Source organism: Chrysemys picta, chromosome 5 (genome assembly GCF_011386835.1).
Source record: "Chrysemys picta bellii isolate R12L10 chromosome 5, ASM1138683v2, whole genome shotgun sequence".
In the NCBI taxonomy this organism is placed as follows: domain Eukaryota; kingdom Metazoa; phylum Chordata; order Testudines; family Emydidae; genus Chrysemys; species Chrysemys picta.
In genome coordinates, this window is record NC_088795.1 from 43,429,168 (window position 1) to 43,456,840 (window position 27,673).

The following is a 27,673-nucleotide window of genomic DNA, read 5'->3' on the forward strand; positions in this document are numbered from 1 at the left end:
GGCATGGAGCCCCTCAGTTCCCTGTGGCCGCAGTACGCCATTCCCAGCCAATGGGAGCTGTGGGAAGTGCCACTTCCCGCAGCTCCCATTGGCTCGGAACGGTGAACTGAGGGGCTCCATGCCTGCAGACGCTCCAGGTAAACAAAATGTCCCAACCCACCAGCAGCTTACTCTGACGGGCCAGGAGCCAAAGTTTTCCAACCCCTGAAATATAGGGTTGGCTTATGAAAGGGTCATACTGTTTTTGCTATTTTTACCTGTCCATTTTGGGGGGGGTCAGCTTATAAGCGAACGGGCTAATTAATGAGTATATACGGTATATTTATGTATTTCTGAAACAATTCTTTAGCTCAGTGTAACTGGGCCCAGAATTTGGCTCAGAATGTCTTCCTATTTTACTAGCATAAAGTCTACTCTTCATACTTTAGACAGAACATTTTGTTGTGTTTTAATTTGTTAAGGCTAGACAATTTACAGTAAGTATTGATTACAACGGAAGAGAGAAATAACATGCTCTCTTACAGCTTCTAAATGGTTTTTCTGCATTGTGTTTCATGTATGCTGTGGTATGCATAAAAGGTGACATCACTCATCTGAATTATTGTGTTGTGCATTCATCCAAGTACTGATTAGAATCTAGAAGTGCTCAAATAGCAGAAGGATATAGTAATTTGTAATCAAATACATAAGAATGAACAAAAGGCAGTATCAGTGCTTTCAAGGGAAGTTTTAAACTTCCTGGATAGGTTCTGCAATAATTTTCTCTGTAGAATTTAAATTGCAACTCAATGTCAATATTAACGAAGTATCTATGCTTTACAAGTGAGGGAACATTTTCCCAAATTTGTACAGTGTAATTACATTTTAATATTCTCCAGTAAGTTTAGGTATCACAACACATGGAAACAAGGAGGCGTACAACGTGTATAATATGTTAACATTGTAGAATTTTTAATTTTTTGTGGGTAACATGTCTAGTGGTGACTTTCTGGTTTTTTGTGTTCTTCATTAGGACTTCTATTAATGTATTGCTAGATTGCGGTGTCTAACTGTACTGCTGTGTTTGCAACTTTTCTGCAATCCCATACCATTTTTGGGAAATTCTAGATTAGGGGATGGTAATGGATTGGCATGGGAGTGAGAACTGCAGTGCTTGCTAAATTTATACATGTGTACAGTTTGTGGAAGTTTCTCTCTAAAGACACATGGACAGTTGCAAAATACATAGCAATAAGAAATAAGCCAAGCGCTACATTTCACTTCCACCAGAAAAAGAAATCTATCTACATGGGATATTTATCTCCCTTTAGCTTATCTGACTCTTCTATCTTAACCAAATACTAATAATCATAGTCATACTTGATTATCCAAGTGCTGGGCACATCCCCCAAAAGTTTATAACTTCAAGTCAAGAAATCTTTGTCAATAGCCTTAAGGATCTCACAGATCTAAGTGGAATATACCACCCAAGTTCCATTCTTACTTTAATCCTGTTAAGCAATAATTCTTAATTTTAGCACATCACTAAATCTTCATTTACAAAATGAACATTTGTTTTACTGGTAAGCAAGGGTATTTACTTTCCAGATCGTTTAGCTAGATATTTTCATTCTTTTTTTAATTTATCCAATAAAACATTCAGGCCCTGATCTTCATGTATGACTAAGTTGCTCTTGGTGCAGGACTCGAGTGGTTGACAAAGATAGCATGACACCACTTTTCATTTCATCCTGAGGCTACCTGGAAACCAGTTTAGCCCACAGCAACACAAGACAGCCTCACAACATTTCTAAGTCATACTGGCTGCAATATTCCCACCCCACCCCACAGCTGTTTCAGAAGCTGGGAATTGCCAGAGTGCAGCAATGATCTACCTATACCCTCTTCCCCCAGCCATGCACTAGAGAAACCTTCTAAGTTGGACACCGTAACAAAGGTTGGTATATACCTGACTATCTTGGTTCTACATGACTGAGGAATTCCTTCATGCAAGAGTTGTACAAAGACTATGGTACTGAACCAAGAATCCAGCCCACAGTTTATTTCAGATAGTGACAATCATTTTTAACTTTCTTCGAAGAGAAATCACCATATGGTTTGTAATGTTAAAAGATTGACTACTGGTGACAATGAATATTGGGAAATGTTCCCTTAAATGGACTGGGATCCAGGGAGTTTTCTGAGCTTTCAATACTCTGGGTACAAACAGCTCTACATGCACAAACGACAAGCATGCTGGCACAACAGGCATGCACACAAAATGCAGTTGTGCACTCAAAATACACAAAACTATCCATTCATACAGATGTCCATCAGGTAATTGTGTATACAGTTACACATGAATCATGCATATTTTGTGCATGCAGGGGTCAACCCTGGACTGGGTCTGTTCTTTTATTAAGGTGACTAAATATGAATGTAGAAGCCTAACTTTAGGCACCACAGTTTGAAAAATGGGGGACCTGTATTTTATGTATTGCTAAACAATATATTTTTGGAAATAAAATACAGGAGAGTACTAATGCTAGTTAAGAAAGGAAGGTCTAATCATGGCTGTATTATTGATAGCTCATTTATTAGGCCATTGGAACCCACAGTATATTTGGGCTCTTTCAAAACAGGTGTTCTACTTTACTTAGAGATCATCCAAAATCTAGTTGTATAGTACACTTTAACTTCTATATAGTGTATGTCATTGCAGAAAGCTTATTATAATAACAATATCTTAAGCTCATATAAAACCTTTCAATCAAAGAACTCAAAGTACATTATTGGCATCAATGAGTAGAACCTTTGTGATGCAGGTAAGTATTAGTCTATGCATTTTCCAGTAGGGAAACTGAAGAACAGAGAGATTAAGTGACTTGCAGGTCATTTGCAAGAAATCACTGGCAAAATCACAAATAAGACGAAAGTCTTCTATCTCCATTGCTATGCTTAAACAATTAGACCATATTTCTTCCCAATTAAACATGGATTAATATGATCTGCCCTTCAAAGATGCAATATTATTCAGGCATATGACATGTGAAAAGTAAAAATAATATTGTGTCTTTTTGTGAGTTAGTATCAGGGGTAGAAATACATCCCAAACATTCCTATCCCCTCCAACCAATAAACACACTGTCTCCTCTAAGGCTAAGCACAAAGAATAATTTCTCTTGTAGTTATGGTTGTTAACCCTCTCCTGAGTAGTATAGTCCATAGTGCAACAGCTAAAAAGAGTGCTATAAATTTGTGAAATAAATTCAGAGTGTGAGAACACTCTGGGGGAAAAGTCCTTAGGCTTTTGAGAATTCTTGAGGGAACTCATGAAAATTAATCATCATTTACTACATACACATACATCAAGTCTCTCCAGAACATAAAGAGATGTCTGTTCTACTGGAATTATGATAATTATGTACTCATATAATCTGAGAATAAAGATTTATCATAACTCATAAAAGAACTGAAGTCCAATAAACAAACACTTATCGGAAGTCAGTGTGGTTTTTTGCAACATTTACTCAGTGGTTTTTTTGGCTGATTCAGTACAACAGGCTCATTAAGTCATTACATGCTTAATGCCAATGAAAGGTCTTCTACGATTCCTGGCACCAACTGGCACTGCATGTACACTTGGAAACCAAGGCACCTTAAACCAATAATGTCTCTTTGTTTCCTTTCCAACTAGTATCCCAAAATCAGCAGCAATGGCACACCATGATGTTACACTTTGATGTATAAATACTGAATCCTGGTTCATCAATGAAACATATCAGCAATCCCATTCCTGTACAGAATCATTGTAAGGTCTGCTGTGGAATTGAGAGGCTTTTGTTCTCATTCAGTGCTTCACCCCTTTATTCTAATAGCATGAAATTAATTGTTGACAAGTAAAATTATGAAGCATTATAGGAAGAGTCTAATTGGTTGTAACTCAATAATATCAATTCCAGCAAGCAATTGCTTGTCCACCAGCACCTCAAGGTTGCTCTATATAACCCAAAGGGACCAGACTAGTGTCCAGAGACCCATGCTCTATGCCTGGGAGACAGCAAAGGTGATTTAAAGCATTTGTTCTACCCTCACCCCAAGCTCCACTGTTTACACAAGATCTGGCCTAAATATTCCAACTGCATTTTAAACCTTGCACCAAGTCTTCTCCTGCCAACTCTCGCAGGGATCCAGGAGTCATGCCCTGCCAATCAGGGCCAATGAAAAGCCTCAGCTGTCACAGCACAACACCCAGATTAGAATACCTAGGGAAAGCTGTAAATACTAGCTAAAGTACAAGTACTCACTCAGTTTCCGGACCTATCCTAACGCTTTCTCACAAAGAAAACAAAACAAAGGATATCTTAGACCTCAACGCCACCCAATCCCAAGGATCTCCCACTCTCAAGATATTCGATCTTCCACCAAGCAACCTCCCCAAAAAGGCATTTCTCCCTCACAATTTAGTGAGTCCTTCATTCTCCTACATTAAAGGGACCACCATCCCAGGTCAGTCAGTGGCATTATATCAGGAGTTAATTTAACCAAATATGACCATTAACAGAGTGACTACAAGTAGTCAGAGCAGTGGTTACCAACCTTTTTCCACATGGGACTCAAAAAGTAACTGTAATTACTTGTCATCATACAATATCCCACAATCCTTTGTGGCCAGTTAGGATCCTGGGAAAGTGCAGCTAGTTTTGAGTGCTGAGTAACATTGGCTGAAGGTGGTGAGGGTGTGCTATGCTTCTCCCTCCTCTTTTCCCAACACTCAATTTGCAGCATGCACAGCAATAGGGTAAGTGATGCTTCAAACTGTGTGGTTTTGTTTTGCAGAGAGGTGGGGGTAGAGACCACATGACTCCCGCCTCTCTCCTAAGCATTCAAAGGACAAGCACATAAAGGCTTTGTCATTAGATTTGTTTTCTGTGACCCATATTTAATAAACTATGAATTCAGTAGCTCTATTTTCTTTCCAAAGCACGATGGTGCTTCTTCACATCAGATTAGACCCTGGCATGGAAAAGCCAGCATGCAGCTTTCCCTGAAGGAGTACAGTGAAAACAGCAGCAGTGTAGTGACTAGTGAAGAAAGACTGTGGTAAAAAAAAACAAAAAAAAACCCCACACCCTCCATGGAAACCATATGTGCAGAACTAAAGGCTCAGAGTTCGTTACCTTGTATTTTACATTATGGACTAGATTGTGCCTTTAAGGCACAGGACTGTGGTGCAGAGCCACAACATCCTAGGGGGAGCTTTGGAAAGCCCAGTTCCTCCCAGAGTTCCCCAGGGTGCAGAGGAAGTGCAACAGTGAACCACGCATTGGGCTTCCTCTACTCTCTGCACATCCCTGTCTTCTTCACAGTGGCTACCACCTAAAGCAGTAGTAGGCTGGAACAGTCACGAGAATGCAGGGACTGCAATTGTTCCTGGTCCCTGCATAGGGGCACAAGAGAGGGGCAAATTTGTTGCACCTCCAGGGCACCCAAACATGGTCCAAGCACAATATATCCATAAGAATGTCCCGTTATTAAAATTAGATGTGGACAAGAACTACCAGTTACTCCTGCATACCACAGTAATGCCCAATGACCCTCTGCAGTTTGCTTGATCCAAAAGAAAAAAATATTGCTGACTTAATTATATATTATGCCAACTACCATTTTAAGGACTGGAATTCTCATAAGTACCATCTTCCTCATGTACTATAAAGGAAGTGAAAATGCTCACAGTAACCCATTTTTTTAGGAAATTGTGATGTATAAACCAGCAGGTATTTTACAGACACAAGTGTTGGCTAGAGATTACCTATAATATCTCTGTATGTGTCTTGGTGAATTTCATAGCTGTTTTGCATGGGTATTTTTACTTTCTTTCTTGGTCATTAGCCAAGAAGCTGTTGCCAATGGAATTTTTATATCAAATGCCTGTAAAACATAGCATTAATGATTAAGATATTTCCTTTATTTACGAAGGGAAATGAAAACCCCTAGCTCTAAAGGTAGCCTCTTTCATTCTGGAAATATAACACTTGCATGTCAGGGCCATTTTCTGTCAGCCAGATGAACTCTGCAAAATGAAAGGCAAAGGTTATTTGTTTGTGTTGAATTGTGGCAGTGCTGTCAATAGAACGAAATCATCTTGGCACTTCCGTGAAAGAATGCTGACTAAAGTAATCAATTAGAGGATTAAGAGGACAGCTCTCTATGGTAAACAGCCCACACAGCTGCATCACAGCTTTACATTTTTGCCTTCAAGCTGCATGTTATACATACTATGACTTCTGCTTATTATACTAGACATGATTGTTTCACTATTGGCTTACCCTCCCCACCCCCATTCCATATCTGTATGTTGTGTCCACTTTTTGTCTCTCATCACATGCTAAGATTGTAAGGTCTTTGGGGCAAGGACTGTCTTTTTTATTACATGTGTCTACACGGCCTAGCACACTGGGGCCTTGATCTCTGCGTGCAGCCTCTAGGAGCTACTGCAATACACATAAATCCAAACCAACAACAATAATTTCTTGTGGGCTAGTAAAACTCTTCATTGTAAACTATTTATTCATTGGGTCCGGCCCTTTTTTCCATTTGCAAACTGGGAAACAATCAAACAAATTTCCTGAATTATTTATCATTTTAACAAATATTTTTATAAACCCGTGGACTATTCACAAACTATTTTGAGTAAATGCTCTTACTAGTATTTACTATGCACAATTCAAGCAACCTGATTAATCACCTAAGTCACGTGTTGTGGTTTCCTCTTTTTCCTGACCAGATGACCTGAGATGAGCACTTACACTGTGAATACAGTAATTTGTGCCTGAATAGAAACTTCTTACCCAGCAGTCATACTAATAAAACAAAGTTTAAAGTATAGTCAAGGAAAAGCAAACAAAAAAGGGCACAAACATGGATGGTTCAATTTATGATCCAGCTATTGAAATATGTTTGAATGTTTTTCCTACAATTCATCCAGTATCTAATTTCTTCTCACTATTCAAAGTCACATTAACACTGTAGAAGGGCATATTGTATATATGATACATATTTTCTAGTATCCTATGCTGAACAATGTCAGGACATAAACCAATAATACCATTTCATTAAACCAGCGTGAGTTATATGTTTTAATGTATAGGAATGTAGGAATTATCATACCAGATTATTCCCAGTGACCCATCCACCCCAGTATTGTATCTTGGACACGGTTGGGCCATTATCAGATGTTTCAGAGGATGGGGCAACAAACCCAGCAGTGGAGTTGTCTGCCCATTTCTTTCTACTGACTACCCCCATCATTTAATGGTGTGGAATGTACTTAAACATGAGAGATTATATTCTTACTAAAAATGTTGTATCCTGTCTTGGTCTAATATATCTGTAGATATTCTTCTGAATCCTTTTGCTGAATCTTCAACACTTGGCTTCAATGATGTCTTGTAGCAATGACTTCCACAGGTTTACTATGTGTTATGTGTAAATTAATTCTTTTTGTTGCTTCTCAGTTTCACTGAATGTCCCCTTGTCCTGTGCATAAATAAAAATGAGATTTAAAGGAAGAGCAAAACTGTTGACTGCTAGAAAACATACAATTCAAATTCAGAAAATAATCCCAAAATGTAAAAATTTTGGAATATGTATTGTATGCATTAATGCATTTCCCATTGGTACCCAAATGAGTTTTGTCATGGATAAAGAGCTTCGTGCAGCCTCGGCTAATTGAAATGTTTAATTCGTTTGGAAACATTCCTCAAAAGCCAGGGGCTTAGAAGTACCCTTTCTTCCTGAACCTGCGCAATCATGACACTGCATAGCTGACTACTAAACTGAGGAGATCCTCAGTCACATTTTGATAATTCCTCATTTGGCCAGGATCAGAGGTGGAAGTGCAGAGGCAAATGAGAAACCTATGGGAATATTATTCTGCATCATTGGGTGTCAGTTCTGGGTCAAGTCTTTGTTGTTCCCTAAATGCTTCGGGCTCAAACATGAGGAGCCCTCCATTGCCTGCAGGGGCACACAAGAGGCTCCCCCACCTTGTATGACTTTGCAAGAGCAGCTAGGGGGAGTGGGTATCATTGTGTACTGAAGGTAGGTGAAGCTGCAGAGACCACAGGCCATCGTACATTTTTGGAAAGAGGGGTTCTTAAATGCAGGCATGGAACAAACGGTGGCAGGCTGAGGCTTACAGCAGACTTTCATTGGTGTGTTATGTAAGTTTAAATAAAAGTAATTGAGTTGGCAAACACAATTTCTCCTTGCCTTCATAAAAAGAGCAACATAGCAGTCCCCATATGCTGTGAACTCCAGGGAGTACAGGGACTGCTCACTCCTGCTTTCCTACCATCATGCCAGGGAACAGGAGGCTGAAAGCTGTGGGGGAGGAATGTGGGGAAGAGAGGGGAGGCATACCAGGGGGAGCAATCTGCTCCATTCTAAGTAAGGCACAATCTTTCTGGTGCTCTTTCCCAACGTGTACAGGTCAGCTCTTCCCCCTATTCAGGACTGTGGATTTTTTAACCACAAACTAGCCCTTAAATAATAAGAGGACGTAGGAGGAGACACATGCAGAATTTGCTCTTTGGAGAGTGCCACTTAAGTTACACTCTTGTGGTTTTTTAAACAAGCAGAGAATAATTGTTATTCCAGTGAATAACAGCATAGTATTTACTCCCCATAGCCTATATTTCCATATTTACATTTTACATAGATTGCACTTGAAATTCAGTCTGGGAATTTGGGGGAGGGGTGAAATAGTGATAGCTGGGAAGTTATGAGGCAGTATTTGGTTAACATGAAGAGCTGTTTAAATACCACTACAATATCAGCTTTAAAAGGAAACAACTGCATTTCAGTGACTGGCACAGCCCAGAATACTTAGGTTTAAGGGGAAAATGAGATGATAGTGCTCTTATATTAACTCTTAAATGGAGCTGTAGCCAAGTACTGTCGGGAAAAACACAATGAGTCAACTCAGCATCTGCAATATCAATATACGGTAATTCCTGAAGGGGAACAAAGTTCTCTGTTTAACGTTTTCCCCCCCTACAGGGGACTATGTCAGACTGTTTCAGGAAGCAGTAAATTGCAGAGTTTGTAGATTCTGTTCAGACAACAAGAAATCATAGTAACTCAAGTGACTCATTTTAAGCTACAGCAATCCATGCTTTTCATGCTTTAAAATGTGGCTAGAAATTATACATGCTCAAGTCAATGACGCTCCTATTTCCCAAGATTTGACAGAATAACTTGAACCTTCCATGTATGGAATAACTTGAGCCTTCCTTCTTAGCCTTCTATGTCATACAGAGCCCAATGTGATTTCTCCTGTTTGGGGAGTCCCTGTATTGGGACTTATTGATTCATATGAATTTTCTTAGCCTTTTCATGTGCTCAATATACCAGGTAATTACTGATTTCAGAGGGAAATTTCAAATCAAAGCATGCTTGATTTTTTCTTCATCATCATTTTAATGCAAAAGTGAATTCACTATTCATTCAAAACATTATGAAAGATTAAGGTTATACCTAGATATCTCTCCATTTAAAACTACATTATCACAACACTATAGTAAAATAAAAAAATAGTATTTTAATGTCAAGAAAGTTAAAGTTAATTTTTTTAAAACAAATATTTCAAAGCCAGGAAATTAAAAGATTGTGGTTAAAGGAAAGTTAAAAAGGCAGAAAGTCTGGCAGTACTTACTTAAAACTCTCCCTCCCTTATCTCTGCCTTCTTGTTCCTGTTATTTTGCTGGAAGAAAACTTGAAAGAAGTTTGGATGTCCATGTTGCATATGACTTATAATTAGAACACTTTATTCCTCAGAATGTGAACTCATTCTTGTTCTCTAGATGGTACTTTTGTGCATCAGCAAGACAGGCTAAACAACCACAGATGGGGATAGGAAGTATGATCCTCATATGGTCACATTATTCACAAGTGGTGAATACCCTGAGTCCAGCAATCTAAGCCTTTGAGGAAAAAATATAGATAACGTGTCAGAAACATCTAGAAATTACTTGACTTGATATCTTTTCTGTACATCATCTCATGATTTTAATATCTGACTTCTCAGAGTCGCACAGGGCTAGAAGCAACTCTTTTGAATCCCCTTGCAAACCTGGGAATTTCCCCTTTGCAGTAGCCTTAATTTCCTATTTTTAGCCAGCCATGCTGGTGACCCATGACGTAAGCCTGTCATGGATCTAGGACAGAATCTGCACACCATTTGGGGGGAAATTCCACATTTGGGAGAAAGCAGCAAATGTCTTTATGGTGTTGTGAGGGGGTTTTGTTTGTTTATTTTCCCCTTAAAGCTAATTGGCAGATATTTAAAACCAGAAGGACACGGGCACAAGTGATCACTGCGAACAAGTATTACATGTACAGATGACAAAGAAGCCACTGCCATTAGAGGGGTTGAGAGCCAAACACTTGCACTGCATAGAATTTGTTTGTTTTTATTAGTCAATGCTATCTAACATACCACCAACTCAAATGGTGCATCGTTCTTCTTGCCTGCCTCTCCTCAATTACACTGCACTTGTACATTTGAAAAGCTCGGCCCAGAGATCTGACAGTTGGACTTATCTAGGAATATCACTAAGTACACGGTTGACATTATCTGTGCAGGCATCCTGTATAATTATGGCATTTAGTTGGCATTGTTGAATGGGGGCTGAAATCAATCAGTTTCTGGTTAATCTGTCTTGAGTAGCCACAGCTGGTTGGCCGGAAGAAAATTATTTTGAAATGAAGTTGTAGTGTCTTATAATAAAGATTGCTGTTATCCAGGCGGGCGCATTCCAGTGCTCGATCCACTTTACTTTCTGAAAGACTTTCAGGAATGTGAGGGAGGAGGAGCAATACTACAGCTTTGAAGAGTCTAAGTTAAATATCTTTTAGTACTTTTCATATTTTGCTTGCTCTTCCTCTCCTTCCCCCAGCCTCTCTCTTTTCATAGCAACACAGGAATTGTGGTGAAACTTGCTTATCTATCTGGATATTTTCTAGACAAATTTGCGTAGTGATTGAATAGTTATTAGGTCAGCTTCCTTGTTTTAACTTGTCTTTGAAGACATCCGTGGTCAAAAGTAAAAGATGTGAGTCTGCCTTTTTTTATTATATCCCTCTCCATCTGGTTAACAGCTTTTTATTTCTCAAAACAAAGATACAGAGGAGAGTGTGTGATATAGGGTTAAATCCTGCACACAAGTCAGCAAGACTGGTTGCATGTGTAAGGCAAAGAGGATTTGGCCTGTACTAGAACTGGGTGAAATAGTTTTTGTGAGTTTTTTTGCCAGTCTTTGTCACCTAAGAATCCCTTAAACCTTCTTAGCATTTTTAAGTAAATTCATAGCTCTTTTCCTTTTGAAGACAGCTTTGTGATTAGAGCTGTGTGGAGAAAGATAATTCTATTTCACAGAGGATTTCAATATTTTGAAATTTAGTTTTGTTCTGGAACAAAATTACAGAAATTTGAAAGTAACTGCAAAAGGAAAGAGAGCCCTGGCTCTGGGGTAGTCCATGGTCCCTGGAAGCCCTAGGGTACCCCATGCCAAGACATTCCAATGGCGGGTTGCCCTAGAGCCATGAACCCCAGAAACCCTTCAAGGCAGCCTGCGTAGCGGGCCACCCCAGAGCAAGAGACTGTTGAAGCCTTAGGAGATGGGGCTGCTGAGGAGTCACAAGCATCAAAACATTTTGACTCCTCATCAGCCCACCAGGAAGGCTGGCAAAGAGGTGGCAGGAAACCAGGCAAGTTTGCATCAGAAACCTGACTGGCAAGCAGGGTTCCATTGGAATACTATTTGGATTTTATCAGAATTTCATCAGAACTGACCCATCTCCACTTATGTTTCAAGTTCAACAAACTGGCAAGTTCCAGTGAAAAATATTTTGGTGGAATTTTTCTGACCAGCATATCCAGTCTTATGAAATTACTGAAACTTTAGTTTATATATAAATTACACAAGTCATCTTTGATATCATTTGTATTATCTATTTTCTAAGTTAATTAAACATCGTTTTTTAAAAATAATTGCGACTGGTCACAAGCCACATGTTATCAGAGATCCTTGTCTTATGTGAACCCCTCAGAAAACAACATGTAGGGAACGTAAATTGATAGAAAAAGCCTACTGTCTCTCAGTTTTTACTTCTCTTGGCCCTCCACCACACACAAAAAGAGTAAAAAAGTGTTTAAAAGTGTAACTATAAGTATCAATGCTGAAAGTAGAATACTTAAAAGTGAAAGTATTTTTTTAAATGCTAAATGTTGAAAAATGCTACTTTTAAAATGAACACCTTTGTTCACTTTTTACCCCTCCCTCTCCTCAAGTGACAGAAAAGACCACAGAAGAACTTTGATTTTTTTTCCCCAGTGGAAAAATAGTAAAAGGTGAGTGAAGGTGGGTTTTCCCTCTATTGCTCTTACTCCTTAATTCCCCATTCCCCTCTCCTCCCCCCCCCCCATGGAAAAAGATGCCAGGCGAAGGGATGCTACTAAAAAAAATTAGATCCCCTCCCCCATGTGATTTCACTTTTTTGTTCTGTCACCTTTTAGCAATAGGGGTAGGGGAGCAGAGAAGAGGGTAGTTTTAAAAAGTTTTAAAAGTGTGATTTTGCCCACCAAAACAATATGAATTTTTTAATCAAAATTGTCTATTGAAAAATTAAAATAAATATTCACAGAAACACAATCTTCATTTTTTAAAATAAATAAATAAAAATACCCCATTTTGAACAATACTAATCATAATACATATGCATAAAGGGTCAGAATTAAGGTTGAACCAGCAAAGTCAAGCCTGGAAATTTAAATTCATAACCCTGCTAGGCACTAAAACCCATGGACTTAACAGACACTCATTTTATGTCCCATTACAACTTGTAACACAACCTGCTGACTACTAAACCTCCATTGTCCTACCACTGCAGACATCTTAATTGCCCACTTCATTATAAGTGGTCTCCTGCAACTTGTGTGAACCCCTTATACTTAACAATCTGTCCCCACGTATATTTAGCTTGGACACTCTGGTTTCCATCTCTAGAAGTGAGGACGAGCTCTGTGTAACTTGAAAGCTTGACCTTTCCACCAGTAGAAGTTGGTCCAATAAAAATATATTCTCTCACCCACTTTGTGTGTCTCATATCCTGGGACCTACATGGCTACAATAACACTGGAAACTTACATTTTGTCATTTTCTATCTTTCAAGTTCAGACTTTGCAACCTTATAGTGCAGAGCTTTTGTATTTAATTATTTATATGTTCATATACAGACCTTATGAATGTAAGGATTTAATTAGCTGTTACAGCTCTGACTGTGCAAATAAAATAGTCATCCTTTGGAATGCACTTCTACAGTCAGCATCTGTAAATTTGATCTTAAATAACTTCATGACCAATAAAAACATTGGTAATTATGCATGTAAGATAAGGCTAATCAAATCTCATACTTCATGCCATAAGCTAATCATCACAAGCTTCACTTAGGAATTCTTCGCGCCCCACTCAAATAAAGTATGGGGAAAAAACACAAAATCAGCTCCATGCAATATGAGGTAAGCCACTGAAGGAAGCAAAATACTGACATGATAGGCCATTGTTCTGATCCAGAATGGCAGATCCTGTGCTTAGTCTGGCATGACTATACAGGAACAAGTTGTTCTGCGGGTCTAGGGTCTCTTTCAAGCCCCAACACGCTTTCTTGATTCATTGCTCCAAAATAAGATGTAGACTGGTCTCATTCACCCACCCCACAAAAGATTCTTTCAAGAGTGAGGAGATAGTTGAACTATAGGCAACAACCCTGTCCTCTTTTGTACTACTGGTACAAGGATGAAACCCATGGAGCACAGCTCTACAGTACCCAGTGGGGAGAGGACCACTGTCAGCAGGTCCTCCTCAGACTGCTTCAGCCCTCCAGGCATTGAAACCGAGCCAGCTCCTGTTCAACTTTAATAGCCTCGCCTCTTAATCAGGACAGTCACCTAATTAGTTGTAACACTATGCTCCTCCAATTAAGAGGAAGTTAATGCACAAGAAAAAAAAACATTCTGATCTGAATGAGTGACACCCTTTTGTAGACAAAAGTGTTCTTAAAAATATTGACAATTTTGCAAAATACCAGCATAGAAACATATGGTATGGTGTAACCCAGGAACAGACTACCTTGACCATAGGAAGGAAGTACTGGGCTAAATTGTGATTTAATGCCAGAATTCACAGTGCAGAGGTTTTCTGCCTTTGTGGGAGCTCCCATGAGTAGTTTACGTGGGACAGGTGCAACACCAACACAAGAAGAGCATAGCCACTCCACAGTGAATGGACTGACCTTCCCTGTACAGCACCAGGCCTGGAGCCCTGTAAAGGGGTTCACTCACCACAGGAGTGCCTCCTTGTGTTCAGGTGTGTCTTAGCGGCTCTCTCCCGATATGGCTTGCTCTCCTGATGGACGTGCCATTGCTGTGGCGGTCTCCCTTCCTGTAACTTGGCCCTTCATCAAGGTCATAATTTGATTCACCCCTTTCAGAGTTCTCTCCCCCCAGCAGTCCAAACCTTGCTCTTTGTTCAGGGCACACCATGAGAGGCTGTTCTATCCCAGTGACTGCTTTATGCCTCCCCAGCCTCCTCTAGTCATTCTTCCATCTGGGCTTCTGCTCTGCCATCTTTCTATTCCCAGAGTGATTGCAGACTTTCTCTCCTCCTTGGCAGTCCCTTCTACTCTCAGCTTTCTGACTTTATAATCACTACCCAGCATCCACCATCCAGTTGGGCTTCATCATCTATTAAGCTTGACTTTCTTGCTCTTACAGGTGCTGCCAGTATGTTAATTGGCCTCTCAGGCCCACATTAATTCATTCAGGACATGTGTGGGGTAGACACCCGCTTATGGCCTACCCCATACACATGCTACCCACATCTATCTCCCTCCAGCGACACAGAACCATGCCAGTTCTGCTGCCTAGTGTGTCATTCATGCCTGATTCTCCCACTGCAGTTTTATGATTAATTTCCATTGATTTCAAGGGGAATCACTCATATTCTATGAGTAGAGGGTAGGGTGTACAGCATGTGCAACACAGTGGAGTTAACTCTGGCATGTGAAGATTTGCATTACCTCAATATTTTTAATTTTCCCTCTGCAACTTTCAGATTGTACTAACACAGCTTTTACATTTAATATAAATAAATTTACTGTAGGAAACCTTGTTAAGGATTAGAAAGCTACCCTCCATTTCTCTTGCAGAACACCCAAAGAATTTATTCCTGGTTGGTTTTATATTATTTAAAGTCATATTTCATGGCTGTGGTGTCAAATTCATTAAATATAGTCTTTCCATGACACTGGAGTTGTGAAATATGAGAATGTTCTAAACTATTTGGCTGAGTTTTTGGAGTCAGATCTTTACAAATGTGATTACATTGATTTACATATTATTTTAATTTAAGAACTTCCCTTTCTCCAGAGGTTTCTAGTCTTCTTCCGTAAATTTAGGTCTCTCTTCCCCCCGTCCACCTCCACCCAACCCAGTTATTTATAGTTTTACTCTTCACATTCTTCACAACATATCTATATTTGCACAAGCAGTGTATTTACAGTACATGCAAAATATCTGATGCGGATATGCAGTGTAAGAATTGTTAAATAACTGCCATTTTCTGAAGTCTTTGGGAGAATAATATCATATGGACCTTAATAAAATATATATAAAAATCTAGATGCCCCTTACTTGTTTCTCTAATAACTATTAAAAAAACCCTGCCTTCTAATTCAAAGGTTACAGTTTACCCAGAAAGTATTAGAAAATGTGTCAAGCCCCAAACAACAACCTGAAAATTGCATTCAAGTAGCATTCAGCACCACTGTCATAGGAAAAGAGAATTAAACCTAACACACAAAAAGGGAGAAAAAAAGATGGTAGGAAAGTAGTGAGAAAGAAAAAAACACTGTGCAAAAGTCATCCCTAATGTAACTCCACTGACTTTAAATGAGTTGATAGAGTTACATCAAGCATTATTTCCTTATATTTTCAGTGGAGTATATGCTATGGACACCTCATCCTGATACTTACCTGGTAGCACATGAAGTCTCTTATTCTCTATTAGTAAACAAAACATTAATTAGGACATAGTTAAGATTGAAAATGTCTATCTGTGGAGCCCCTCACTGCCAACTGTCAGAGAGGACCCATACCATATCTCTCATCAGGCCTGACATACTCATTGCCGCAACCTATTGTTGTGATAATCTGTATCTAAAAGGTGTGTAAGGTGTCATATGCAAACGAGTAACATACTGGTATTTAGTATTATTGTGTGCTGTACATACAGGCAGTGTATAAAGAATTATAGATGTGTGCTGGAAATATGTTTCTCAAATGTGTTTGGCAGACAGCGTCTAAGCCCAGCTTTTCCTAGACAAAGGAATGTTGCTTTGCAAGCGTGATTGTGTCTAATGTAAGTTAAGCAAAATGAGACCAATGACAATGAAAAGCACATTTATATGCAAGGTAAACAAAGCCATCAGGTGAGCATGTGGGGGGACAATGACTATTTAATAATCTCAATGGAGGATAGAGACTGCACCCTCCCACCCACCCCCAGGAAGCCTTCCCGCCTCTTGAAACAGAGTCAATGAACTTTGGGAAGATATAAGAAGAGGCAAAAAGGCATTTTGTCATCATCACTGAAAAGTACAGCACCCTTCAAGCTATGAAAGTTGGGTCTCCTGGTCTGGGGGACTAGGGATGCCTGCTAACGATGTAAGTAAGGAAACTGCTTAGGCAAAGATAGTAACTGGCAAGAATCACGTTTTTGTCACTAAAAAGTGTGTTTTGCTTGTTTTATTTGTAACCTTTCCTATCACTTTCCCTCTTACTTGTAATCACATATATCTATGTTCTTTGTTAATAAACTAATTTTTGTTTTATTACAACACCATCTCAAGTGCTTGGTATTAAACGGTGGTGTGGGTCTTCAGCAAAACAGTCTGGTGTGTATTCTGTCATTTTGGAAGCAGCAAACCTGATCATTTCTATGAGGGTCCAGTGAGAGGGACTGGACAATACAGGGGAGATGGTTTGGGGGAGACTCAGACTGCAAAGGCTGTTGGTGTCACCCTGCAAGGAGTAAACAGGGTGGTGGAAGCCAGGGGGAGGCCATTGCTGTGAGCATGCTGCTGATGTCAGGGCTCTGAGCCAAAGCCTTGCACAGCACAGAAGCCCCCAAGGTTACAGGGCAGGCAGTGATACAACCTCTTACTGGTCTGTGTGAAACCCCAAAACATCACAATATCAATGGAGTCCAACTAGTAAGCAGAAAATGTATTATAATTTCCACTGAATAGATCTTCTTCCAAAAAAAACCCCCAACCCTTCAGACATGTAAAGATCTGGAAACAGTTAGGGGTATAGCCAGCTCATTGATGCCATATGTTCCTTCTGCTTTTATCGCTATCAGACCAAACAAGCTTAGCCTTCTCTGAATATGCCCCACTATTGCCACAAACACAATATGGTGTTGCTAAGGGAGAACTCTCTCTCTCTTGTGTCCCCAACCAGTGCTTCTAGAATGGTGCATACACTAGGTCAATTTAGAAAAAAAAAATCCCAGTAGAATGAACTAGCAGCAGCAGGAGTCCTAGTGTAGCGAAAGCCCAGATGCATTTGGAGTATGCACCACTAGTCCCACAAACCCTCTCTTGTTTCACATGCCAGCTGCTCCTGCAATGCATGTGGAGGAAGAGAAGAGGAAGTGTAGCCAAGCTGCTGTTGCACTCAGTGGAAGCCCAACAACTACAGTAGCCAACCCCTCTCCCTGCCATGGACTATCTGTGTGCATAGCCCCAGGCCAGATTAAAGAGCTGATACCAGAAGGAAACTTGAAGCACTGATCTTCTCACCACTCAGGAGAGTACCCCTCACTCCAGCCTGTGGAGATCTCTCTCTCACCCTGCATACCAGACTGGGAGACCACCAGAAGTCAAGAGAGGTTTGCCCACCTCAATAACCACTTTTTAGCCAGAGACTGCAGGACGAATTGACTGCCATCATTACTGCCAGCAGAGATCTCAGGGCCACCCATTTACAACTATTGCTTCTGTTGTGAGAAACAGAGACCCTCAGTAAAAAGGGAGAATGAAACGTTGACAGGTAGCTGCAAAATGGAGGGTGAAAAGAGTGACAGAGGGGAACAAGTCTGATAGTGTGATAGGGGGTTTTCAGGGACTGGGGTGTATTTTACTCAGGGAATGTCACATGTATACAATGTATCACTGATTGAAGCAGGACATTTTTGAGGGAGTCTCTTGTCAAAATTTTGGCAGCACATTGCTGTCCCTAATAAAAAAGAATATTAACATTTGGACTCCACATCTCCCATTGTACGTAATATTATGCTCATGCATAAAATACATCCTCAGTCAGAACTCAGAAATTTGCCATTAAAAGACATGTTTCTAACTTTGTGGCCAGGTAGCTACAGACTAGTGGGAGAGGTATTTGATAGCTTTGGTTCAGTAAATGCCTGTATACTAACCAATCACTATCCAGAAGAGAAAAATGGATGAAGAATTTAATCTTACTCTCAGGGATGACAGTCAGCCTAGGATATGTCAAAAAGTGAAACACACTATTGTCCATTCTCTGCCTAAACCAAAATAAAATCTTAAATAAATTACCAAACTCCAGGAAGATTCTACATAGGTAAAGTACTAGAGTCTGGAAAGTATTGATGTTATCAATGATTATTTTAATTCCTATCACATATACTCTGATACTGTGAAGAAATTAATCTTCTTTGGTAATAAGTCTGTAACCTTCCCCAACGTAATACTGGCCAAATTTTTACTTATTAGGTTTACTTCAAGATACCCTTATTTAGAAAAGAGTCTTAACTTGGATGACCCTCTTTAGAACAAGTTGCTTACACCAATGGAAAAACCAAGCACCTCCTTCTTTAAATTAATGAAATTGGGAACCATGCTTAGCCCTCATTATACAGATTATTGCTTACCAAGCATAGGCGTGTGCACGGGGTGTGTCGAGGCACATCCTAATGCAGGAATGGGCAAATGGCTCCACTCCCCGGCGCAGCAAGCCGCGGGGTCCATGCTCTTGGGCCAGAGCGCCCGACTGAATGCAGCAAGCCGCCGGCCCTTCCCCCCTCCCCTGGAGCCATGCCGCCGCACGCACAGTGCTCTGGGGGCCGGGGCTGCGCACTCCCGCGGGACAGTGTTTGGCTCCGCGTTGAGGCAGACATGCTCTCCCCTCCCCTGGAGCCATGTTGCCACGCGCAGCGCTCTGGGGGCCAGAGCTGCACGCTCCACGGGGCAGTGTTTGGCTCCGCGGGGAAGCTAGGAGCCTCATCTCATGGTAAGGGGTCCGGGGCCAGGGGGTTGGATAAGGGGTGGGATACCGGGGGGTTGGTGGTTAGGGGCGGGGGTCTCTGGAGGGGACAGTCAGGGAGCAGGGGGGTTGGATGGGGCATGGGAGACCTGGGGTCTCTCAGGGGGCAGGGGGTGGATAGGGGTCAGGGCAGTCAGGGGACAGGGAGCAAGGAGGGTCCTGGGGGGGCAGTTAGTGGGGGGGGGGGGTCTCTGAGTGGGTGGTCAGGGGACAAGGAGCTGGGGGGTTGGATGAGTCAGGAGTTCTGGGGGGGGTGTCAGGAGGCAGGGGTGTGGAGAGGGGTTGGGGGAGGCAGGGAGCAGGGGGGGGAATGGGTCAGGAGTTCTGGGGGTCCTGTCAGGGGGCAGGGAGCGGTTGGATAGGCCTAGGAGTCCCGGGGGTCTGTCTGGGAGTGGGGGTGGGGGTGTGGATAAGGGTTGGGGCAGTCACGGGACATGTAGGGGGGTAGGATCCTAGGGGGGCAGTCGGGGACAAGGATCAGGGAGGCTTAGGTAGGGGGTGGAGTCCTGGGGGGCAGTTAGGGGCAAGGGTCCCAGGAGGGGGTAGTCAGGGGGGAACAAGGAGCAGGGGGGGTTAGGAGTTCTGAGGGGGGAAGTCAGGGGGCGGGAAGTAGGAGGCAGTGGATGGGACGGGGCTAGGGTGGGGCTCCCTGGGTGCACACCCTAATGAAATGGGCTGCGCACGCCTAAGCTGCCAAGAAACAACAACCAGGATTATTTTTTTTCTTGGAACCTTCCACTAGATGTATTTTAGCCCCTAATCTCACCTGCCAAGGTGTATCTATGTCACCTCTCTTCCCGTATCTCTACTTATACACTTTTCCCTTCTCGTCACTCTCTCATAGACTCATAGACTCATAGACTTTAAGGTCAGAAGGGACCATTATGATCATCTGGTCTGACCCCCTGCATGCTGCAGGCCATAAAACCGTCCCTACCCCTTCCCTGGACTCTGCTGTTGAAGTCCCCAATCCTGTTTTTAGTGACTGCAATCGGCAGAGATCCTCCTGCTAGAGATCCCTGCCCCATGCTGCGGAGGAAGGCGAAAAACCTCCAGAGGCTCAGCCAATCTGCCCTGGAGGAAAATTCCTTCCCGACCCCAAATGTGGCGATCAGTAAGACCCCGAGCATATAGGCAAGAGTCTCCAGCCCGACCCCGTTAGCCATTATACTATTTACCCACCATTGCTTGGCTTTCCTTGACTACTATGTTTTACCATTAAACCATTCCCTCCATAAACTTATCTAACTTTATCTTAAAACCAGACAGGTCCGTCGCCCCCACCGTTTCCCTCGGTAGGCCGTTCCAATATTTCACCCCTCTGACGGTCAGAAACCTTCGTCTAATTTCAAGTCTGAACTTCCCCACGGCCAGTTTGTATCCATTCGTTCTGGTATCCACGTTAGTACTAAGCTGGAATAATTCTTCTCCCTCCCTTGTATTAATCCCTCTAATATATTTAAAGATAGCAATCATATCCCCTCTCAGCCTTCGCTTTGTCAGACTAAACAACCCAAGCTCCTCTAGTCTCCTTTCGTACGACAGCTTTTCCATTCCTCTGATCATCCTAGTGGCCCTTCTCTGCACCCGTTCCAGTTTGAGTTCATCTTTTTTAAACATGGGAGACCAGAACTGCACACAGTACTCCAAATGAGGTCTCACCAGTGCCTTGTACAACGGAAGCAGGACCTCCTTATCCCTACTAGATATACCTCGCCTAATGCATCCCAAGACAGCATTGGCTTTTTTCACCGCCACATCACATTGTCGACTCATAGTCATCCTGCGGTCTACAAGAACCCCTAGGTCCTTCTCCTCTTCCGTTACTTCTAACCAATGCGTCCCCATCTTGTAACTAAAATTGTTATAAGTCATCCCCAAATGCATCACCTTACACTTTTCACTATTAAATTTCATCTTATTTCTGATACTCCAATTCACAAGCTCATTCAAGTCTCCCTGCAGGATATCCCTGTCCTTCTCCGAATTTACAACGCCTCCCACCTTCGTATCATCCGCAAATTTTATCAGCCCACTCCTGCAATCGGTTCCGAGGTCAGTTATAAATAGATTAAATAAAATGGGTCCCAAAACCGAACCTTGAGGCACTCCACTAGTAACCTCCCTCCAACCCGACAGTTCACCCTTTAATACAACCCGCTGCATTCTCCCCAGTAACCAATTCCTTATCCACTTCTGGATTTTCATATCGATCCCCATGTTTTTCAGTTTAACCAATAATTCCTCATGGGGTACAGTATCAAACGCTTTACTGAAATCCAGGTATATTAGGTCCACCGCATTTCCCTTATCTAATAAATCCGTTACTTTCTCAAAGAAGGAGATCAGATTCGTTTGGCACGATCTGCCCTTCGTAAAACCATGTTGTAATTTATCGCAATTGCCACTACCCTCCAGGTCCTCAACTAGTTTCTCTTTCAGAATTTTCTCTAACACCTTGCACACTACAGATGTTAGACTAACAGGCCTGTAGTTACCCGGATCACTTTTTTTCCCTTTCTTGAAAATAGGAACCACATTAGCTATTCTCCAGTCTAACGGGACCACCCCCGAGTTCACAGATTCATTAAATATTATCGCTAACGGGCCTGCTATTTCCCGCGCCAATTCCTTCAATATTCTCGGATGTAGATCGTCCGGTCCTCCCGACTTAGCCCCATTAAGGCGTTCAAGTTTTGTTTCCACCTCGGATACGGTAATCCCCCATCCCGAATGCCCCTCTATAGTGGTGCTAGTATCCCTAATACCTTCATTGGCCTCATTAAACACCGATGCAAAATATTCATTAAGATATTGCGCCATGCCTAGATTGTCTTTAATCTCCTCTCCGGCAATAGACTTCAGCGGTCCCACTTCTTCTTTCTTTGCTCTCTTCCTATTTATGTGGCTGTAAAACCTCTTACTATTGCTTTTAATTCCCCTCGCTAGGTCCAACTCTACACGGCCTTTGGCCTTTCTCACTCTATCTCTACATTCTCTGACTTCACTTAGGTACATTTCCTTACTGATCCCTCCCCTCTTCCACTCTTTATACGCTTTCTGTTTTTTCCTAATCGCCCCTTTGAGTCGGTCGTTCATCCAGCTCGGTCTAAATCTCTTGCTTAGTAATCTTTTTCCCTTTTTTGGAATACAGGCCTCCGACAGCTCATGCATCTTTAACTTAAAGTAATCCCAGGCTTCTTCTGCTTTTAAATCCATTAATACGTTTGCCCAGTCCACTTCCCTTACCAGTCCCCTTAGTTTGTTAAAATTGGCCTTTTAAAAATTATAAACCCTAGTCTTTGATTTAATTCTGTTACTCCTTCCATGTATTTTAAACCGAATTAGCTCATGATCACTGGAGCCCAAATTGTCCCCTACTACCACTTCCTCAACAAGGTCCTCACTACTTGCCAGAATCAAATCTAAAATGGCCTCCCCCCTCGTCGGTTCAGTTACCACTTGACGGAGGAATTGATCAGCAAGCACTTCTAGGAACATCTGAGCCCTGTTATTGCTACTAGCATTTGTTCCCCAATCTATATCCGGGAAGTTAAAGTCCCCCATAATTACACAGTTTCTGTTAGTAATTACTTCTCTAAACACATTAAATAGTTCCTTATCCATATCCTGGGTCGATCCCGGCGGTCTATAGCACACTCCAAGCACTATCCCCGGAGAGGCTCTAGTAGTCCTATTACCCAGTGTGAGTATTGCCCAGACAGACTCTGTGTTATCTAATCCATCCACTATTATTTCTTTACAGTTTATTTCACTATTGACATACAAGGCCACCCCCCCACCTTTACCTTTGTTCCGGTCTTTCCTAAACAGCGCATACCCCTCCATACCTGTGTTCCAGTCTTGACTGCCATTCCACCACATTTCCGTTATTCCTACGATATCCGGTTTCAGTTCCTGGACCAAGAGCTCCAATTCCTCCATTTTATTACCTAGGCTTCTGGCATTGGTGTATAAACACCCTAATGTATGTCGTTTAGCCCGTCTCCCATTAGCAGCACTATATGTTGCGGGCCTCCTTGTGTCCGTCCCCCCTGTCCTTCCTATGTCCAATCTCATCTCCCCGGCTATGTCTCCTCTCCTTTTACTCACCTTTTCCATACTGGAATCTGGCGTGGAGATTAACTGTGCATCTCCCAACCGTCTCCCCAAACTTCCTAGTTTAAAGCTCTTTTGATTAGATGAGCCAGCCTCCCTCCCAGAAGTCTATTTCCTTCCCTAGTCAGGTGAAGCCCATCCCGCGAGAACAGGTGTCTGTCCCCGAAAGCCTCCCAGTGGCCATACATCCCAAAGCCCTCCTTATAGCACCACTCCCTTAGCCAACTATTTATTCTCACAATCCTATCAGCCCTTTGCTGCCCTTCCCTCGGAACGGGCAGAATCCCACTAAAGATAATCTGAGCCTCTATCTCCTTGAGCGTCTTCCCCAGCCTGGCATAATCTCCCTTGATCCTCTCTAACGAGAGCCTAGCCGTGTCATTCGTTCCCACATGAAGGATTATCAAGGGGTTCTTACCTGCTCCTTTTAGGATCCTTTTCAACCGCAGGTCCACATCGCGTATCTTTGCGCCCGGGAGACAGCACACCCTTCTGTTCTCCGGGTCCGCCCTGGTCACAGGCCTGTCCAATCTCCTCAGTAAAGAGTCTCCAATCACATACACCTGCCGTTGCCTGGCAACAGTGCGATCTAGTAATCTAGTCTCCGATCCCTCTAGTCCTGACCTGTGCCTGTTCCTATCTTCCCTTATGCTCCCCCTTATGCCTTCCTGAATCCTCCCGGGGCCCAGAATCGGTGCTGTCTCCATCAACTCCTCCCCTCTCTCTCTTGGACTAGCTGCTCTTCTCTTCTTCCTCACCCTCCCACCTTCAGTCGCCACCTGCTGCCCCTCCACCTCGCTATCCAAACACTCGAACCTATTCCTGAGTTCTATTCCCCCCTCACTGGCCCTTCTTTTCCTTGGCCTACTTCTCACAGTCACATGCTTCCACCTCCCATGTTCTCCCCCCTCCATTCCCCTCTCACCGTCCTCTACCTCTGCCTCTACCTCCGCCACAGGGCATTCTCCGTCAGCCCCCCCTTCCCTTTCCTCCATCAGCTGCTCAAACCCCCGCCTAAACTCCACCAGGGTATCTACCTGCATCTGCAGCCCCTTAATCTTTTCCTCCAGTAACACTATCAGGCGACACTTCATACACACATACCTTAGTTCCAGGTCTCCTGCTAGGACTATATACATACCACAGCTCCCACATGTCGCCATCTGCATTCTGTCTGCTGCTGCTGCTTGGCTCATGGCTGCTGCGGTCTCTGCCCACAACACCTGGGGGAATGGAGTACAGAACACACCGCGCCCTCCTGCCTCCCTGCTTACCTCCCCCTGCAAACTCCCTCTCAAACTCCCCTGTTAGCCGCCCTGTTTGCTGCAGCTGTACCGCTGCCTGGCTGGGCGGCCGCTTTTATGGGCCCCTTGATCAGCCAAGCCCCGCCCCCTACTCAGGGCTCGGCGTCCTTCCCAGCACCCAGCCCCTGCCGGCCCCTACAAACAAACACACAAGAACAACAAGGACAGATGCAAATACAGGTACCTTCTCCTCCAATGAGAACTCCCTCTCAAACTCCCCTGTTAGCCGCCCTGTTTGCTGCCGCTGCTCGCAGCTGTACCGCTGCCTGGCTGGGCGGCCGCTTTTATGGGCCCCTTGATCAGCCAAGCCCGCAGCAGAGACCGCAGCAGAGACCGCTTATTTTATTTGCTAAAATAAAACTTTGGTTTGTTTTTAAAGTTAATACCTATTCACAGTTATATCTACTGGCCCACAGGGGGGATGGATAGCTCAGTGATTTGAGCATTGACCTGCTAAACCCAGGATTGTGAGTTCACTCCTTGAGGGGGCCATTTAGGGATCTGGGGCAAAAATCTGTCTGGAGATTGGTCCTGCTTTGAGCAAGGGGTTGGGCAAGATGACCTGCTGAGGTCCTTCCAACCCTCGTATTCTATGATATAAAAGAGGTCAAGCTATCCTCTGTATTTATTACACAAGGTATGATTGTGAAACTAATGTATTGCTTTCAAGCTAAATTATGTTTTTGTTAAGCTTTAACTCCACATAGCCAAATCATTTTAAATGGGAAAGATATGTAGATCACACAATGATGTAAACAGTCTATAGATTTGCGCCTCAGTCCTTCATAAATTTGGGCAAATGCATAAGTGTAAGCACACGAGTAGACCCAATGATGTCAAATAGGACTACTTATGTGATTAAAATTAAGCACGTGTAAATGTTTTCAGGTTCAGTCACTGTTACCAGGGACAATCCAAGCTGACATTCTCAGATAAAAATGAAAATGGGCATAATGTTTATAAAAAATCTGCCTTGATCAGTTTTCCAGGCTGAAGAAAACACGGACATCATATCACAGCCGCATATATTGCATTTGTTAATCTAATTTGATTTTGAGAAGTCACTTATCATTCACTACTTATTATGTTTGGAGATTTATCATGAAAAACTCCTGAACTGAAATCTTGTTTAACTTTCCAGAAAGGTTAATAATGTGCTATTTTTCTGAAGCTCACTGCCCTCTGATAGAAAGTGCACTTGGCTAAAACCTTCAGTGAATCTTCAGAAAGTTTTGTACTCACCACATAAAAGTTCTTCGCAGGGTTTTTTTCCTCCCCTTTGGCCCAAATCACTTGAAACTTTTTTATAGTATGAAGAGAGAAAGATTTAATTACTAGAAACTATTCCCAAGTTTCCACCTTCCCCACGCTTCCCAATATCACATCCTCTGCATAACTCATCTTTCCTCCCTCTTGTTTAGGAATGTGGTAAATGCTTTAGCTATCTCTGTCTTGATTAAAGTGGACTGTGGATTCCTCTCAAACATGAATTAATGCTACACTAGCTAAGGATGTATTTAACCTCTTAGAAATACACCTGTTTCCGCAATATTCATTGTACCCAAATCAATAAATCATTTAAATTCCCCTGGGGATTGAAACTTCCAGAGGTCAAGCTAGAGTGGAACTAGTCAATATCAGTTTCTCACAGATGAGCAATTAGAACATCTGTTTGTGTTCTCTATGCCTATTAAGATGTTTATTCTGGTAATTGTAGGCATAACATGGCTACCCTTTGGTATTTTCGTTTTTGTTCCTGCATCAGGAACCTAACTTTGTATATTCAACTTGAGCAAGCTGTCAGCACAGCAATTAGTCAATGTCATATTTTAACAGCGGTAGCAGGTATGGTCATTTGGCAAAAGTTAGGACTAGCTGGAGCTAGTTAATCTGTGAAAATGCTTTGCTTCTATCTCAGTGCTGGAGTAAGGAATGCATGTGCAGATTTACCCTAGTTAACATCTCAGTTCAACAAATTCCCTTCTCTTTGACAAGATCATGTCCTAAGATTGTCTCTGCTCTAGAGACATAAAGGTCATGTGCTGGGAATTTTTTTTTTATTGTTATATTTGAGTGAAACTAAGTGAGACCAGAATGATGCCCACTAGACTCCATCCTGCAAACTCTTATGCATGTGCTTAATTTGTTGAGCCTGTGAGTAGTCTCACTGAAGTCAATGGGCTTGATTCTTTATTATCTTACACTTTTTTTTTAGGATTCCTTTTAGATTTTCAAGTCACTAAAGAGCTCCTGATGAAGCCATATTGGCCTCTTACTATAGTTCCTAAATTTCCTTTGCATCAAGATAGTTTTCTGTTGTACCTTTAATATTGTCTCTGAGAAACTGCCAGCACTCCTGAACTCCTTTTCCATTAGATTTTTTTCCGATAGGACCTTCCCTACCTGTTCTCTAAGTCTGTGAAAGTCCATTGCCTTATGCCGCTATTATCATGCCTTCCTTTCCTTAGAATCATGTAATCTATCATTTCCTGATTACTTCCATGCAAATTGCCTTCAGATTTGCAACCAATTCCTCCCTGTTACTCAGAATCAAGTATAAACAATCAGGCCCCCAATTCTCATTTATTATAGTTAATCTATTGTAAGTGTTGAGATTCTTTTCTCATTATAATACTACCTACACTATCTAGAAATCAATATATCAATGCGTAAATAAAACTATAATAGCTTAAAAGAAGTCTACTAGTTTAACTGGGATTTAATTCAAAACTAAAACTTGGCATCAACATTCCTGTATGCATGGAATCAATTTGCTGTCCTAAACTACCTAAGGGCAGGAAATGATGATAGGGGCACCACTCTTTCAGTCTCAGGTTTCAGA

At 42.1% G+C, this 27,673-nt stretch overlaps 1 long non-coding RNA gene across 1 annotated transcript; it reads right to left on the minus strand.

Moving 5' to 3' along the window:
* Positions 1–948: 948 nt before the first annotated feature.
* Positions 949–26,263, minus strand: LOC135983615 (uncharacterized). The gene is made up of 3 exons (XR_010601336.1): positions 26,074–26,263; positions 9,698–9,965; positions 949–7,518 (listed from the first exon to the last, which is right to left on the minus strand). It is a non-coding gene; the product is annotated as an uncharacterized LOC135983615 (long non-coding RNA).
* Positions 26,264–27,673: the final 1,410 nt, after the last annotated feature.